Source organism: Centruroides vittatus, unplaced genomic scaffold (assembly GCF_030686945.1).
Source record: "Centruroides vittatus isolate TY-2023 unplaced genomic scaffold, ASM3068694v2 contig_299, whole genome shotgun sequence".
Taxonomy (NCBI): Eukaryota; Metazoa; Arthropoda; class Arachnida; order Scorpiones; family Buthidae; genus Centruroides; species Centruroides vittatus.
In genome coordinates this window covers 1,749,283-1,768,199 of record NW_027121909.1, presented here as the reverse complement: position 1 = coordinate 1,768,199, position 18,917 = coordinate 1,749,283, and the positions used below count along the sequence as shown (strand labels likewise).

The 18,917-nt window shown below is 38.8% G+C and overlaps 1 long non-coding RNA gene and 2 other non-coding genes across 3 annotated transcripts; 1 reads left to right on the top strand and 2 right to left on the bottom strand.

Annotated features, from left to right (window-relative positions):
• Positions 1-2,497: 2,497 nt before the first annotated feature.
• On the top strand, positions 2,498-2,570 carry TRNAA-UGC (transfer RNA alanine (anticodon UGC)). Its single transcript has one exon. It is a non-coding gene; the product is annotated as a tRNA-Ala (tRNA).
• Positions 2,571-4,304: 1,734 nt separating this feature from the next.
• TRNAA-AGC (transfer RNA alanine (anticodon AGC)) lies at positions 4,305-4,377 on the bottom strand. Its single transcript has one exon. It is a non-coding gene; the product is annotated as a tRNA-Ala (tRNA).
• Positions 4,378-5,312: 935 nt separating this feature from the next.
• LOC136972660 (uncharacterized) lies at positions 5,313-5,849 on the bottom strand. Its single transcript, XR_010880372.1, has 2 exons — positions 5,566-5,849; positions 5,313-5,493 (listed from the first exon to the last, which is right to left on the bottom strand). It is a non-coding gene; the product is annotated as an uncharacterized lncRNA (long non-coding RNA).
• Between the last annotated feature and the right edge of the window lie 13,068 nt (positions 5,850-18,917).

Sequence of the window (18,917 nt, the reverse complement as noted above, 5' to 3'; positions counted from 1 at the left end):
GAACAAGAGAAAGCGACGTGCAAGATTTACGGGCGCTGGAAAAAAAAAAAAGAAAAAGAGTAATATGTTGGAACATATTCGATTTTCAAATTTAAACAGATTAGTTCGGTTTTTCTCGACCTTTCTTCTTTAGAACATTCGATGAAAATAGAAGGATATAATCAGAACACGTCGTGAAAATCGAACAATATTAGAACATTCGATTTTCAAATTCGACCTTTCTTTAGAAAAACTTAGTTCGTTGATGAAATTACTCTTTTTTTATGACTATAATGTAAGAATCTTAATCTTCGCTATCGTTACTTTTGCCCGAGCAACGCCGGGCCTACCTGCTAGTTTTATAATAAATGTCAAAAGAAAACAAATTATATTTCGGAAGTTAGTTTTAATATAAAATTATAACGACTAGCGCCATCTACTTTCAAAAACGTTCCGATGTTGAAACGAGATATCTCGGGTCAACTGGTCAAGGTCAGCACGTGGCGACCAGAGATATGTTGGAAATAACACGGGACAGGTAAATGGGTTATTTTCAAAGATTCTTTTGTCAAAATTCGATTTCGCAACGTTCGCATTTCCAACTTCCCAACGAGCAACGCACGCGCAAATCTCGCACTAGTGCCTGTTTGTAGTGGCGTGCCATCATTGGAAGCTGTGGAAGCGGCGATTCCACCGAATTTTCTTAAATATAAATTTTCATATTTTAACGTAGTTTGAAATAATTACAATTAATATTTTATTATAATTGCATTATGTATCTTATTACAAATTTCTATACTACATGTGAAATAAATGATAAGATTCAGTGGCGTGCCGTGACATTTGATGACAGGGAAGCTGTGTTTCTGTAAGAAGCCGACTTCCAGAGACAATCAGTTAATTGCGCGTCAGTGATGGTCTAGGGCAGGGATGAGCAACCTGCGGTCCTCGGGCTGCATTCATATATTTTGCGGCCCGCGACGCATAAAATGTGAATAAATATATCAATTTCCCAGCTTAAGTAAAAACTACTTTTGATGGGTTTAGCTCTGAATCTGTCTTTTTAAGTTAATATTAAAATAAAAAGCGTCTCGGCAAACAAACAATAGGCGAAAAGCCCGCAACGATAGTTACAGTGACAGTTTGGAACGTTCCCAAACACATTTATTGATAAATCCAGGTTCAAAAAGTAAAACTCAACAAAAATATTCAACTAAAGGAATCTATTGAAAGTTGTGGCATAATGCTGATTTGACGGCAGGACTAAACATGAGAATAAAGTACACATTACATTACAGAACTACAACTACCGGAAATTTTGAATGAAGCAAAATCGCCATGGAAATAAATAGGAGAAATAATAAAGATTATTAATTCAAAGCAAAAGAATTTTGAAATTCATCTTAAAATGAATTTTTTATTCTAATTAATTAAGTCGAAGAACCTTATGATTACTCAGTGAGAAATTTCTAGATCAGTAATTCTACTTTTATTAGAATATCTGTACAGTATATTGTAAAGTCTGTCAAAATATTACTCACATTTATATCCGAAGCAATTATTTTGAAAAAACGAAGCAAGAAATCGCTAAAGTTTCTTTCTCATTCGAAAATCGTCACTTACAAAAAAGAAAGTAAAACAATGGAAAGATGTATTGTAGCCGATAATGTTAATTAAGTCGTGACGATAGTAAAATAAATATTTGATGTTTTTTTTAATTTAATGCGTATTTATTGATTTATTTCTGTTTTAATGATCCTTATTTTTTTAAAAAAACTCTTTCTACCGTTGGGAAACTAAAAGAGGCTTGTTAACGAAGTCCATTATAAATTCGGCTAAACTCAGAATAAAGCGCCGTTAGTGGGCGTTTTAGGAATTCCGTTACAAATTTTAAATTATATACAAACAGTTGGATCAATGGTATATATATATTAATATAACACATACGTATGTGCATATATAAATTTATTTATATATGGATATTAAAATTAATAATGTCAGTGCGTGTCTTTTCGTTTATTTGAATGGAGCTGCAATCTGAAAAAATTGTAGACGTATAAATTTCAACTGTAATCCGTCCTTCCTAAATCTCGATCACGGAGTTCGACACATAGTGTTTAAAAACAAATATAGAAAGCGCAGAAGCAGGTTACACGTAATTCGGAAAATTGCCCTCTCCTTGAAAGCAGTTAGATAATGAACGGCAGGAATCTGTTGATCATTATATTTACAGTATTAAAAATTCTATTTGTTTAGTGCACTATCTGCCGCCAAAGAATTTGGCTTCCGTCGATCATGCACGCACTGCATACGTACCGAAACCGGTTCTGATTCCAGACACTTTCATTTATTCTCCCCTTTCTTCGAATGTGACCACAATCCGAGAATTTCCAAGCTTCACACCAAAACCGCATCGCTCAGCCGAAAACACGAAGATAATCGATAGCAACTGTGGAAACGTTACTTGGCAGTAGATAATGAAAGAATGCAAACGAACCGTAAAGGCGTTCTGAACGTCGGGGGCGTAGCTCAGATGGTAGAGCGCTCGCTTTGCATGCGAGAGGTACCGAGATCGATACTCGGCGCCTCCATTTAATAAAATTTTTTTTTTCTTTGCGCTTCGTAACACCTGGAGACTTGATACTCAAGTCCATCGCTGCTACCGACTTTATAGTGACGGTGTACTTGCACTTTGTTTGCGAAACGATAAGAATTTTGGCCAACCGAAAAGTTTCAAAGTTGCAAGACGGAAATTTTTCCAGCCACATGTATGACAGAGTGAATACTCGTTTTAAATTTCAGACAGAAATATTTGCTAACTTTAGCAAAAATCTCAAAAGTATTTCGAGAATTCGATCATTTATACCAGTGTTTCCCAAAGTGTGGTACGTGTACCCCAGGGGTACGGGAAGAGTTTAGTGGGGGTACGCGCTGCATCGTGCTTTGGCTGCACCTGGTGCAACAAGCAGTTTACTTTTTTCGATTACAAACATAGAAAAATAATAAAAAACTTCGTTACTTCTTAGTGGTTTCGCCAGGCGCTGTGATTCTGTGCATTCCTCCACTCTATGGCCCAGACAACAGTGTCACACAAAACCCTCCAGTATCTACACATTGAACTGTTATAGCACGCACGTGTGTATTTTTAGCTTTTGTGCGATTTTTTATTAGGAAAGGTTTGTTATGTGCTTTAGTGTTAATTAATAAAATGCTAAAAATGCTGAATAAAGCAATTTTTCTGTACATAGTTACTACAACTAACAATTCTTAGCAGAGACTTACTTCGACAGTGCTTCTAGAAAGACAAAAATGAGACCTAAAGTCCATATCGCCATATCTAGGAACGATATTTTCCACATAGCCTTCTATTTTGGCTTTGTTTTGATTTTTCAATTGCAGCAGCATATAGAAATGGAATATCCTCGTTATCTTTTGTTTTTGATTTAAAAAACATCTCATAATCCCTTCTACTCTCAGAAATACTATTTAACAAAATAGTCACAATCGCCACCTTCTCATTACTTAAGTCAGCCATCTTGAAAAGCAACCTCTCAACACTACACTCAACGAAAGCATTTCTTTTTTCTACAAAACGTGACGTCAGATCGTTCAACGGAGGGACTCAACAGAAAATTCACTGTTGAGTCAACTGTCAAATTTAGAAGATGGATAAGATATCCATTCAACATTAATACAACATCCATGCCAGAAGGTTTGTCGCATGCAGAAGAAAACAATTGTTGGAATTAGCTTCAGACGAATTCTTGAAAAATAAACATAAGGAGTGTACTTAACATCATTCTGGTTACAAATGCAACATGTGTATCCAGTTTTAACAGAAAAAGTCCTGAAATACATCTTGCCTTTTCGAACTTCATATCTATGTAAGTTGCTTTTTCAGCATTTGTAGACATTAAGTCGAAAAAAAGGAACAGACTTTTGGATGTGGAACCGCATCTCAGATTAAAATTAACAACCAGGGAAGCAAATTATGACGATCTGTCGTCTCAACATAAACAATTTCATCCTTCTCACAGATCCTAATAAATGTTATTTATAATATAACATATTTTTATTATGAATAAATTTAATTTTTCGTTTATTATTATTTTGTTAATGTACTGTAAGGAAAAAATAAATATATTTTGATTGTTATTAAAGTATATACAATTTTTTTTTTTTTGATCAGGGGTACTCAGCATTACGAAAATTATAGAACGGGTACACAGATGTTGAAAGTTTGGGAAACACTGATTTATACAATCGATATGATGGAATTCTAAACGGATTTTAAATACTAAAAAAAAAAAAAAAAAACACGAGTCTGGAGACGCCGAGTATCGATCTCGGTACCTCTCGCATGCTAAGCGAGCGCTCTACCATCTGAGCTACGTCCCCGGCGTCTAACTGGCTGAAATACCATCTGTAAATTGTTCACTCGATTGGAGTTTGTTAGGCAGTTGCGAACGAAGAACGTCACAGGTTCTAAAAGTAGGCTACGCGCCCTTTGCCATCGGCTGCAAGCGTCAATGAGAAACGCTTCGCCAACCGTTTCCTAAACACTTTCACTACAGCTTACAGAGACAAATCGGAGGTTCATAAAATTGGCAGGAGTCAATTTGCAGATAATAAGTACCGTACACGACTTTCACTGTAATGAAGCGAAGTGTAAACCGATGCACAGATACGCACGCGCGGTACTTGTCGTTAGCGTTTTCCAGAAGTGTGAAATGGAAAGACCAACTACTTTTTGTGGTGCCGAAAAATTTATTCATTGCAGACGTTTGTAAAAATAACAGCGGCAGACGGAGACGCCGAGCATCGATCTCTCGTGCGAAGCGAGTGCTCTACCGATTCAGCTACGTCCCCGCTGCCCTGGGCCACCTGAAATTTCTCCCACATTCGAATTCACTGAAATACAAAAGTGAAAACTGACAACCAGAATGAACGAATTATTTTAAAACGACAATCGAAAATTATCGGAAAAATAAAATTCGGCGCCTACGGTTAAGACAGTTCTCGATGAACAAAACCAGCTGCCATGATGCTTGCAAGTATGATGAAATATACGATAAGCACGAAGATCTTTAACGAGTTAGCAATACTGAAATACGAGCGAGATTTGTGCGCAGATAATTTCTTACCACACTAAATTTAACAGAAAAATTCATCACAAAACGATTAATGATGCTAATATGTGAAATTCCATTTAATCGATGCAAGATGTGTGATTACCAGAGCCCCTTCGGCCGCCAATTTAAAGTATTTTAATCTTTAAAATTGGCGTTTCCACTTCCCGGGACGAGGACCCAGGGGTTGGATTTGTGGGAAGCGAGTGTTCGGGTTGTTTCATTGTGTCGAATTACATACACAGAACGAGGCGCTTGACGTGTAAGTGCGTGAGTGCGAGAATTCGAGTAAAGGTTAAACGGTGTATATCTTCGTGTAAAGTGATGTTATGTCCGGGCGAGTGTGTGTGTGTGTGTGTGTGATCGAAGAACATCTTCGGCATGTCTAAAAACAGAAAAACAGTAAATTACGATATGAGAATAAAATGTATTGAAAATGAAACGAAAGAGTTCTTACCATCGGAGACTTCGGAAAATATTCACATGCACGATAAATGGCCACTTCGTCCTCTTCGTGGTAAAGTTGGGGAGGGAGAAGTATCTCCCTCCCAAATGTTCCTACAAAACACAAAGACAGTGAGAAAAGAAGTTCATTCATTTATTATCTAAGGTCAACATTATTACCTTTATCAGCTAGTCTTTCTTCCCGAACAGTCATGAGGAGAGCATAGAACCTGACCTAGCCTAACCTAACCGGAAGCTCAATCCTCGTAACATCTGTTTGGGAAGAAAGGTCGGCCAACTGTCGCGTCTGGTGAGTAAACGTGTCACGTCCGGGTGGTCACAATCGGGAGTCAAATCCGTTGTCGTCTATCGAGTGTCACGTTCGGGTAGGAGACAGTCACGTCCGGGAAAAGGTGTCGAGTCCGGGTGAAAAGTGTCGAATCCGGCCAGAATGTCGCATCCGGGTGCAAAGGACGAGTTGGGGAAAATCGAAGAGGATCACCGCCTAGGCCAAGGGAAACGCAGCCACCCGCAGCAACAAAACCGCGGTCCCTCGACTTCGGCGGCGCTCTCCTCCGATTCTTCCCCGTTCCGACTTCCGAAAGACGATGGCGACGACGTCGCGAGCATGGACGAAGAGGCAGACATTGCGAAAATACGAAGTAACAACGAAACCAGAGAATAGGACTCGGAGGTGTTGTCACTTACTACTTCTTCCACAACAAGGCCTGTGGCTGGCTGATCCCTGACGAACTTGGCCAAGTGGAATGGACTCAGAACTCTACCGCCTCCGGGAGAGTGCTACGGCACACGCACTGGGGGAAGGTCATCACCACCCGTTGCCTCTCGCTCGACGGTCTCCAACGACACCGAACATTCGGCAGAGACCAAGTCCACCACTGGGTCCTCGAACGTCTCATCGGAACCGTCCGAGGAACCCCCTCCCTCCGGCGCCACCGCATTCTTCCGTCGGAACCTCCGGCGAAACCACTCCAACATCTTCATTCTGAAAAAAAAAGGTTTGCAATTAGTCGATTAAAACAAAAGCTTAAGTTAATGTCTAAATTCTTCAGAGAAAAGCAAAATGCCACTCTATAGACCGCCAACAACCACACCGCAACTGCCTTTTTAAATCTAAAAGATTCGAATCCGACCATCGAACGACGTGCCGAGATGTCTTATGGGACCGATTAACGCAGAAAAAGATTATACAGGGTGACAATAATTAACCCGTACAAAGTTTGTAGCAATGCTGCAACTGAATTTTTTTACGTCACTAATTCGTATACTGTTGTGTTTAATTCTCCGTGATTTCCTGCGCATGTAGATGTGCTTTCGTTGTAATAAGAGTTAGTTTTTTACTTATTTAAGGATGGCGAACAAACGTTGTGCAATTTTAGAGCTATTCCGGCAAGGAAAACGACAATGTGAAATTGTTCGTTTGCTCGGTGTTCCCAAAATGACAGTCTCAGATGCAGTTCGGCGATTTAAGGAGCTTGGCCACGATGGTGACAGTCCCGGACGTGGAAGAAAGTGCACCGTCAACACGTCTAGGAACCGCAAGATCATCAAAAAGCGAGTTGACCGAAATGCAAAGGTCTCCATGAGAAAAATTGCTCGCGAGATCGGAATCAATCGCGAATCGGTGCGGTTAATGGCGAAAAAGGAACTCGTACTCAAGCCCTACAAGTTCCAAAAGGTTCAGCTCCTCACCGATGAAAACAAGTGCATGAGACTCCAAAGATCCCGTTAACTCAAGCGTCGGGCCGCAGGTCGACAATGGGAGTGCATTCTCTTCACAGACAACAAGCTTTTCTCCGTACAACCATCAAAACGACAGGAACTGGTCCGCGGGGGCTCCTGGAAGCTCAGCCGTCATCGAACATCACAAAATCCAATGTCAGTCGTGGTTTGGGGCGGAATTTGTGCGAGCGGCAAGACACCCCTTGTTTTCGTCGATCAAGGGGCCAAAATCAATCAAGATGTGTACCACCATGACATTCTCGAGGCTGTGGTACTTCTGTGGGCTCAGCAGCATTTTGTCAGTGCGAAATGGACGTTTCAGCAGGACTCGGCGCCGACACACAGGGCGAAGAAGACTCAGGAGTGTGCAAGGCTCATTTTCCCGATTTCATCTCGTCTGCGGAATAGCCACCGTACTTGCCGAATCTGAACCCAATGGACTACAGTGTGTGGTCCATTTTGGAGGCCAGGGCCTGTTCTAAGCGCCATGAAAGTTTGGAGTCGCTGAAGCAATCCTTGCGCCGGGAGTGGGACAAATTGTCTCCGAAAGAGCTGCGGCCCATCGCCAAGAATTTCAAAACACGTTTGGGGCTCTGCATCAAGGCAAAAGGAGGCCACTTTGAAACCGGTTGAAAATCTGGTTAATACATAAAGTATTGTCACTGCTATCTACTGTTATTTTCCTAATTTTTATTTTTTTAATAAATTTACGATGCAAAAAACTTGTACGGGTTAATTATTGTCACCCTGTACTCACGACGAATCGGAATTCGGATAGCTCGCGTTAAATCCTACCTGAAATTGCTAGAACGTTCCAACTGTATTTGCAGTAGAGACGACCGACCCGGAACGAAGAAACTCTCTTACGTGTAATTTGTATTTGTACGACAGTAAATTAAAGACACGCCGCACGTAGCCATGAGGAAAAAGCACTCGCGCCAAGTCGTAACAAGTGTTTCCTTCTAGAGCAGTTTACCCTAACGTGTACGTCGCATAAACTCAACGACGGCATTTAAAAGAGTTTCGTGCAAAGAAATTGCTAACGAGTCGACCAAAACACAAAACAAAAGTACGAAGAAGCGAAACGTGCCCACAGCCCAACTCGACATTCGGGACACGAACGTTTAAGCGGCACGAAGAATTGGCAGAGGGTTACATAAGTGTGGAAGATCGACTGCACTCAGAAAAGACTATCTTGTGGAAAGACCCAAAGAGCATAAGGAAAAGAATTCTTTGTGTCCATCCTGTATAGATAAGTGTTAAGTATATTAGTATTAGTGCAGACAATTTAATTCTGGTCAAAATAAGCCATTGAAAAGCGTTGTAACTAATACATAAATTGCATGGAGAAGTCGGAGATCAAAGGGCGAAATTTTTGACCTGTCCAAGGAACATCCCATGCTTCAGAATACGGTCTCCGTCCATCAATGTTACCACAGTATATTTTAGTTAAAATTCGTATTTAAAGTTAGCATTAAATAATTTTTAATTGAATTTCTATAAATAATCCTTATTCTTTGACCGTGTTAATAAAATATAAATGAATTAATTACGAAAATAAACCAATGAGCAAATACTTAATCCGTTTTCGGCGCTTCGGTCGCTTTCCAATGTGGCGGCTCGTTTTAAAAGTCGTTTCGGATGGTAATTCACAAGCGACGGCAGATTTAAACGCAAATACGCCGGCCGATGTCGTCTCCGAAAGTTGGACTAAACGAAGCGAAAATAAAATCTTACAGCTAGCTAAATTCTAATTAAAATCTTACTTGGTGTAATGTCGGCGTCCAAAAGTCTTCTTAAAACCACGTTCCGGTAGCAAAGAACACTGGCAAAAGGCAAAAAACACAGCGAAAACAAGAGCACAGAGCGCACACGTCCGTTCGGCAAGCGAAAAACGTGCAAAGTGACGCAAAATCGTGTTGCAACAATACGCGTTTCCATAGAAACAGCAATTGTTGCCGTTTCTATGGAGATTAGAAAGCGCGTAACGAATTCGAATGCGATTGACGTAATGGATTCTTTTTGAATTTTAAGGCTAAATATCTGCATTTTTTACGTTTCTATCCCCCGAGTGACGACGGATTGGGATCGAGAGACTCTCTACCACCCTCCGCCTTCCGTTTCCATTCTCCACAAGGGGTTAGAAGCAAGATTTTCTTCAATCGAACGTCATCTTTACCTCGCCACCCCAAAACTAGAACAAATCATTCCTCTCGTTCGTCCAGTATTCTCCGATTGACCGACAGCGCTATTGTTATTAAATTTCCTAATATTTCGTTTGTCCAACGCCATTTTAAAAGCACATAGGGAAGAACATATAAAATTAACACGAAATAAACTTGAAAATAAAAAATATCATAAATCTTCCAATAAACTAATTCGAGCTTAAATTAATCCTTAAATTCTTCCGAGAAAAGCAAAATGCTCACCGCAGCTGCCTTTTTAAATCTAAAAGATTCAAATCCGAAGCGCAAACGGACGACCATCGAACGATGTGCCGAGATGTCTTCTGGGACCGATTCTCCAAGTAATCTATATATATAAAAACGAATGTATGTGTGTGTGTGTGTTTGTTTGTCCTTCATGCATTACCACACCATTTATCCGATTGCCATGAAACTTCGGGAAGTTGTTTAATACACTCCCGCGAAGGTTTGTGGCATATGTGAAGACCACCATTTCCCCTCTTTCAAAAATATATTTATATATGGATTAAGGCTTTCATGTCCAACAGATGGCGCTAACTTCCGACGACCTAAGTTTGCTTTTCTGTGAGAATGGACTGAAGCAGATCATTTTCTATTTATCTATATAAATAAAATATAACGTTTGTTTGTTCCTACCGATTCCTTTGAAATTTTGACACAACGTTGCATTCGAATACGCACGTGTTTTTATATAATATACATGTCGAAATTCCCCCCACTGGGGGGAGATGGACAGGATTAAGGCTTACCCTGAAGAACTCGGCTTCTATTATACTATTTTAGATGCGTGTTTTGATTGCGTTGTAATAGGGTACGTCAACAGAATATGCACTAAAAAGGGATTTTTCGATATTTCCTTGCGGGGGAGAGGGACAGGATTAAGGCTTACTGTGAAGAACTCTGCTTTTATTATACTATTTTAGACGCGTTTTTGATTGCATTTTAATAGGGTACGTCAAGAGAATGTACTGTACACTAAGAAGGGATTTTTTGAAATTCACCCCACGGAGGAAATGTTATACATTTATAATAGATACATTTTGAGCCACAACAACGCGGGGACGGGTCAGCTAGTATTAAATAAATTCTTACGTCTATGGTCAATATGGACTAAGACTTACCTGAAAAATCTTCAGTCTTCTCTGCAAAAGTCCGCAAACCGCAAAAAAACCAACGCAATCCAAGAGCACAAGAAAAGTACGTCCGACCACAACCAGAAACACAATCGAACTGCGAATCGTCATGTGTGACGTTTTTCGAACAAACGTTAAAAGACGACTTAACAATGTTCGAATTACGTAAAAATTCGAATTTAAAAAATCAATTTTATTTTTTTTAATTAATTTATATTATATTTTTTCTTTTTAAATTTTGCTTCAATCATTTTCTTGTGTTCGGAATTTGATAAATAAATTATCTTCTGCATTTACATAGTGCAGAATGTCCAACGTGGAGATCTTTTTCAATTCTACGTCTCGAGGCTTGACCATCTCCGAAAATCGCCGAAATTCGTTTGAATAAACATCTTTTTCGTCCATTTTCGGCCATGGCATGAAATAAATCAAATTCTTAGAATTTCGTCCATTATTATTTCGTTTTCGGAAAGATTCCTCGGTCGCCGTCGGGGTTTCGCGTATTAATGCAACATCAACTGGATAAAGTTAATATTAAAAATACCGAAAAACCTCTATAATACGGCCGAACGAAAATGAAGACCGACACAGAGGATTTTTTTTAAAAGCCAGAAATTCGAGGAGAAAGAATGATGGCTTCGCCCTGGCTCAATCTGTTTATCCACTGTGTCGGACTTCATTTCCTCTGCGTCTTTTAACGTTTGTTCGAAAAACGTCACACATGACGATTCGCAGTTCGATTGTGTTTCTGGTTGTGGTCGGACGTGCTTTCCTTGTGCTCTTGGATTGCGTTGGTTTTTTTGCGGTTTGCGGACTTTTGCAGAGAAAACTGAAGATTTTTCAGGTAAGTCTTAGTCCATATTGACCATAGACGTAAGAATTTATTTAATATTACTTGGAGAATCGGTCCCAGAAGACATCTCGGCACATCGTTCGATGGTCGTCCGTTTGCGCTTCGGATTCGAATCTTTTAGATTTAAAAAGGCAGCTGCGGTGAGCATTTTGCTTTTCTCGGAAGAATTTAAGGATTAATTTAAGCTCGAATTAGTTTATTGGAAGATTTATGATATTTTTTATTTTCAAGTTTATTTCGGAGGACGAAGGGGCCATTTAGGACTAATTGGCCATTTATCGTGCATGTGAATATTTTCCGAAGTCTCCGATGGTAAGAACTCTTTCGTTTCATTTTCAACACATTTTATTCTCATATCGTAATTTACTGTTTTTCTGTTTTTAGACATGCCGAAGATGTTCTTCGATAACACACACACACACACACTCGCCCGGACATAACATCACTTTACACGAAGATATACACCGTTTAACCTTTACTCGAATTCTCGCACTCACGCACTTACACGTCAAGCGCCTCGTTCTGTGTATGTAATTCGACACAATGAAACAACCCGAACACTCGCTTCCCACAAATCCAACCCCTGGGTCCTCGTCCCGGGAAGTGGAAACGCCAATTTTAAAGATTAAAATACTTTAAATTGGCGGCCGAAGGGGCTCTGGTAATCACACATCTTGCATCGATTAAATGGAATTTCACATATTAGCATCATTAATCGTTTTGTGATGAATTTTTCTGTTAAATTTAGTGTGGTAAGAAATTATCTGCGCACAAATCTCGCTCGTATTTCAGTATTGCTAACTCGTTAAAGATCTTCGTGCTTATCGTATATTTCATCATACTTGCAAGCATCATGGCAGCTGGTTTTGTTCATCGAGAACTGTCTTAAGCTGGGAAATTGATATATTTATTCGCATTTTATGCGTCGCGGGCCGCAAAATATATGAATGCATCCCGAGGACCGCAGGTTGCTCATTCCTGCCCTAGACCATCACTGACGCGCAATTAACTGATTGCCTCTGGAAGTCAGTTTCTTACAGAAACACAGCTTCTCTGTCATCAAATGTCACGGCACGCCGCTGCCTGTTTGTATAGAGTGTTGCCATTTTATGTTTTATTGTGACTCGGTTTTCGATCCCCTGACTACCTACAAGTCTGATATTTTTATGTGCGCATGATTTTATGCACTTAATACTCTATGCCAAATCTCAATTTCTGACATGTACTCCTTGATACCTCTTAAGCTGGTTACCCAGCCGGCAGTATGATTTTATAAACAAGACAGTCTTGTCAATAAATCATTTTAGAACATTTAATTCAAACTTTTTGGTTTAAAAAAAATGTAAAGTATAGTTTAAAAATGGTCTATCGAGTAAAAGTGCAACAATGCATATATTGGAGAGGTTGAGGCGCACGTATTCAGCCAAAAATGTGAATGGCGGACAAACGACGCCGCCATCTGGCAATTCTATACGGTCGATAATGGCGTTCGCTATGTCTAGTATGGCGAATAGAAGATCGGTTAAACTTCATTTTTTGTGTTTGGGGTTAAAATTATGACTTATTTTATTAAAATAATGATTATTTAAGCATTTACGAATAATATTGTAAAGAAACAGACGATTTTAATCCAAAAATTATTTAATTATTCAATTTTTTAGCAAGTGATGTGAAGTGCCTATAGAATTTACGGTTAGATTTACCTATGGTATACAAAATGGCAGCTCGTCTCTAATTCCAGCAAACAGAAGAGAAGCAGTGTGGACGCACGTTCTAACCTAACCTAACCTATGCTAATAATTTGGTTGGTAATAATTATGGTAATTTATTAGAATAGGTTAGGTTATGTTAGGTTAGAACGTGCGTCTCCTGTTTCCCTTCTTCTGTTTGCTGGAATTAGAGACGAGACGCCGCCATTTTGTATACCATAGATAAATCTAACCGAATTTACATATACAGTATTTGTTATCATAATAGCTTATCTTAAGGTAGGTTTGTTCTTCCACGGCATCTTCTACCATCAACAGCGTAATACGTTTGTAAGTTTTCTGAAAATTAATTTTCCGAGCTGCTTTCGAATTTACATAAGCCACTACTTCCCTCCACAAAAGTATGAGGTAGTCCTATCGTACGGTAGGAGACACAGCGCTAATTAAAAATAATTATTTAGTGTTATTAAACATCCTATAAATACTTTAAACAGTTTAATTTGTTTATTTACCTTCGCTGGTAACCCTCGATGTTAAATGTATCCGCCATTTTTTTCAACAAATTTGCTGTGTCAATATGTGACGTTCATTGAATCACGTGATGTTATGCACGAGCGCCGCAACGTCTTTTACTTGGACTTTGAACGTCAAACGTGTACTTCTGCTTGCCGTACAAGTTTAACGTATGTACTGTACTTGCGCCTCAACCTCTATATTATCTGAAAATGTGAAATAATGTTAAATAACATTTTTTCAAATACAGTGGGTGATCGGTTAACGAACATAATCCATTCCAAGACTGTTCGCTGTCTGAATTGTTCGTTAACCGATTATCCATTTACCATAGGTTTTTATGGGAATTTGATTAATTTGTTCTGGAGACCCCCAAAAATAACAAATATATACTTTCTTACTACGTTTATTTATAAGTAATAATAAAAATACATATATATACAGTCTTGCATTTTTATTAGTCATGTTTTTTTCCGTGTGTGGGGTTAAAGAATCTGTCTAATGTCGATTGCTTTTCTTTTTTCTTAGGATTTTTCAGAAGTAATTAATAGCATTGTAATTGTAGAGATCCCCATGCCTATTAACCTCAACTTGGTTTGGATGCCATTCTAAGATCGTTGTTCTGGCATCCTCCCACTTCTTTAAAAGATCTTTAATAGCAGATATCGGCATCAATCCTCTTTTTCAGAAGAAAACATATTTCACTGAGTTTCTTGGTGTTCTTCATTCAAGAGTTCTTGGCCTTCTTCTGTCGTCAGATCCGTTTCAGTTTCCATTATGAGCTCTTCAATGTTATTTCTTTCTCAGATGTGATTTTTGTTACTCCTTTAGCTGCTCGAATCTTCTTGATTATACTGTATCTTTGTTAGATAAGACTGAACTGCGGCCTACTGTAGACCTGTTCAAGCCATACTGCCCAGCAACATCAGACATCTGCACACTCTACACCTTTGTTATTATACTCTCACCTTTCGAAAATAAAAACTGATGCAAAACTTATAACGAGTGTCTACCGGACAGTCTCGCAAATACTATAAAAAAATTGTTTCTGTCAGAAAAATAAAAGGCTGAAATTGCAAGGGAGAGTTTCATTCAAAGTTCGGAGGAATACTATCCGATCAGTATACAGATATACCTCGAGTTACGTCGTTCTCGATTATACGTCGTTTGTCAAAAAAGTATATGGAAAAATAAAAATCAAGTTTAAGTCATTTTATTCGACTTTACATCCGTCCGCCACAAATATTGAAGTCGTAATATCACTAGAAAAGCGTTAAAAGCACATAAAATCATATTCAAATATGTACATTTACAGTAAATGTTAATATAATCATAAATCCTAGAGAACGAAACATGAAAACATTTCTGTGTTGTCGTCTTATTTAGCGTTTTTTAAGTGCTCATTATTGGTGTTTTCCACTGTAGTTTTGACTTACGTCGTAACTACAAAAGTAAATTCGACTTACGTCGTTTTTCGACTTACGTCGCCTCTCCTGGAACCAATTACCGACGTAAGGCGAGGTATACCTGTACACCGGGTTGAGCGCCGATGTCGACGTCTCTCGCGCTCCGAAAAGTTCCGAGTTGTTGCCGAATTGTAAAATAATAAAGACCAATCGGTATTCGTTATTTTACGTCGCTTCTTCTTGTGTTTGTTCTTTGAGGAGTTTTATCCGAACATAAAAATTTTTCGCGAAAGTGTTCGTTATCCGATTTGTTCGTTTACCGATCACCCACTGTATATAATTTGTATTTTTTAATAATTACTGTAGTGATATAACTATCTACTGTAGATATTTTATGTGTTTTTGAAATTTACAAATTAAAATCAAATTTTTATGTTCAAATCTTTATATTTCCATACAAATGAAAATTATATAAAAGGTAACGAATTAAATGAAAACTAAAATTTATTTTATAATTTTATAAAATTATAAAATAAATTTTAGTTTTATTTTATAATTTAAAGTATTTATTTTATAATTTTAAAAATAAATGGCATTAGTTTACCTGGTGAATAGGTGGTACGACCCGATACTTTTGTTCTCTGGGACGTTTCGTATCATTTTGTCAAGTTTATTTAATCTATTTTTAGAACATAACATCAAGCAACTTTAATTATTAATTAACATTTATGATATTAAAAAAAAGGAATTGGCTCGCTCGTCACTCGTCGCGTCGGGTAAATGTTCTTCATAAACAAAATTCAAAAATTATTAAATAGTACAGTATATTAAATAAACAAATAATAATAGTAAAAATGAATTCTAAAAATCGAAAATGACATTTATTTTCTTCGGCCCAAATTTCCATTTATATAGGTGGTAGGTTATTTCCATTTTCCCAACCAAATATAGTATGTGGCTGCGGCTAAATAAGCAGTTTGGAAAAGACATAGCGGCAGCTATCCTTTTTTTTTTTTTTTTTCCTCTCTCTTTCCGCCCTGTGGGCACTAAGAAGGCCTCTTTTAGTAGGCCCATTATGGGTTCGGCCAGGCCCACAATGGGGCGACCGGGTGGTGAGGGACGGGGCCCGACATATCCGAACGGACCATCCCCCGAAAAATTCCTGGGGATTATTCGACCCGTTCGGATTCGATCCCGGGTCCCCCAGAGCGGTAGGCTGCCACCTTGACCGCTCGGCCATCCGGCCTCGGCAGCTATCCTTATGACCACTCTCTCGTTATAGGCTCTCTAGGCTTGACTTGTTGGCAGTGCTGCCCTAATGGCAAAGTTTGTCTCTATACGCTTTTTCGACACACTTCTTACGGGAGTTCTTCAACCTTATATACTTTTTTTTTAATTTTTAACTCTCCGCCCTGTGGGCACTAAGAGGGCCTCTTTTAGAAGGCCCATTATGGGTTCGGCTAGGCCCACAATGGGGCGACCGGGTGGTGAGGGACGGGGCCCGACATATCCGAACGGTCCACCCCCCGAAAAATTCCTGGGGATTATTCGATCCCGGGTCCCCCAGAGCGGTAGGCTGCTACCTTGACCGCTCGGCCATCCGGCCGTCAATCAACCTTATATACTAGTAATTATGGTGTAGATCTACAAAATTTTAGTTTTTCATTGGCGACATGCCTTTTAAAACCAGTTCAGGTAGATATTGCGCAGTGATTGGTTGCCATAATAGCCAGTGTGTTCTTTATAAATGGTTTGTAGCTGTAGGCCATGTACTGTACAGTACATGAGGTTCGCAGAATGTATCTCTTTTTGAAGCCGATAACTGTACGAAGCCCCAAGCACGCGCTTTTTTCACTTGTGTGCAGTGGTGATATTCAGCGGGTTCGCACAGGTTCGGCCGAACCCATTGGTAAAATTTTCAGTTTCCCGAACCTTGTTAAACACACGTAACATTTCTCAGTGGTTTTGTTTCTTTTAAAAAATTTATTAAAATATACGTATTATACTCTGTAACACTACTAAACTAGAGCCTTATACCCCGTTCGCACCGAGCATTTCAATCTAGATTGTGAGCAAGGTCGGGGACTATGCCTTGGTGCGATCTCTCTCGACCGTTTCAATCTCGACCGAAACGAGGTTTAATCGCGATCGATTCAAGAGAGTTCTTGAAACTAGATCCAGTCATAAGAGAGAACCCACAATCTCACGCGCGCGAGATAATACAAGATGGCTGTGGAACACGTGTCGGGCTAAGGACAGCGAAATAAAAAGGATATTGTATTTCGAGAGATGATGACATCTGTCTATTATAAGCAGGGCCATTCGGGATGAAAAATTTCTTTGCCTAAAAAAAAAAAAAAAAAGGTCGACAGCACTAATATACTATTGTTACCTGGTCTTCGCCCAGGGCCTCTTACGTTCCAAATACACCACTGATTATTAGATATATCGCAAGAAAAGGTATTGTATTTATTTCTAGCCGAAACTTCCATTTTTGTCGGTGATTGTTAGGGAAAAATTTTCTGCTAGCGAACCCTTTTTTTTTTTTTTTTTTTTTTTTTTTAACTCTTTCCACCCTGTGGGCACTAAGAGGGCCTCTTTTAGTAGGCCCATTATGGGTTCGGCCAGGCCCACAATGGGGCGACCGGGTGGTGAGGGACGGGGCCCGACATATCCGAACGGACCACCCCCCGAAAAATTCCTGGGGATTATTCGACCCGTTCGGATTCGATCCCGGGTCCCCCAGAGCGGTAGGCTGCCACCTTTACCGCTCGGCCATCCGGCCTCTAGCGAACCCTTTGTTAAATATTTCGAATATCACCACTGCTTGTGTGATGATCCGCAACTGGTGCCAATGTTTTGCTATTTTTTGCATACACGTACCTAAAACACAATAAAATAAAATGTAAACTCAACTATATTGTTTATGTTTGTGGTATTTGCGATCTTATTAAAATAACGAAATCATTAGTAACTCAATAATTTTTCTGCACCTTACTTCGAATTACGGAGTCACATTATAAGAAATTTATTATTGATTTTGCACTATGCCAATTTATAAATAAGCAATTTTAAAATTAACCTAAAGCTTTATCTTAAATAAATAAATATATATATATTATATATTACCATATTGACAATTAGCGTAATCAGATATGTTTAGAATTCACGAGTATTTTTTTCTGAAAAATCCAACAATGAGTTGTTTAGCTTTTCAGGCAACATTTGGTGGCGCCATCTGTTGATATTTTATTATTAAAAACTATATTTTAACTATAATAAAATGGCAAAAAGCTTAATTTTTAGAGTAGGAATGGGTTTTATAAAAAACCTAAGGCTAATAACGAGTAAAATAAAATAATTAATTCCAATCCCTCTAGATATGACACACACCTCCCTCATTGGCCCACCAAAATTTAATAGCATCAGTTCTACACACAAACCTCCTTGCAAAATTTCAGAAATTTTCGACAAAATGCACAGGATTTATTAAGCTTCAAAGAAAGTGAACAAAATTATGTCCCCATACATACACAAACATCTATACTGAAAAAAACCTCGAATATTTTGCATTTCTCGACGTTTCAAGGTCCGGAATACAAGAGTGTAAAATTCTTGGGATCATTTTTTGACTGTCATACTTTCTTCTGTTATATATATAATAGCCGGAAAAGTAAAATGTTTAGATCGGTATTTTTTTAACGTTTTTTCAAATAATGGTTACCAAGTTAGGGTTTCATACCATACAAAAGTTCTTACGAGCGTGTCAATATGTAAATGGATAGAGGCGCCGAAGAAAAG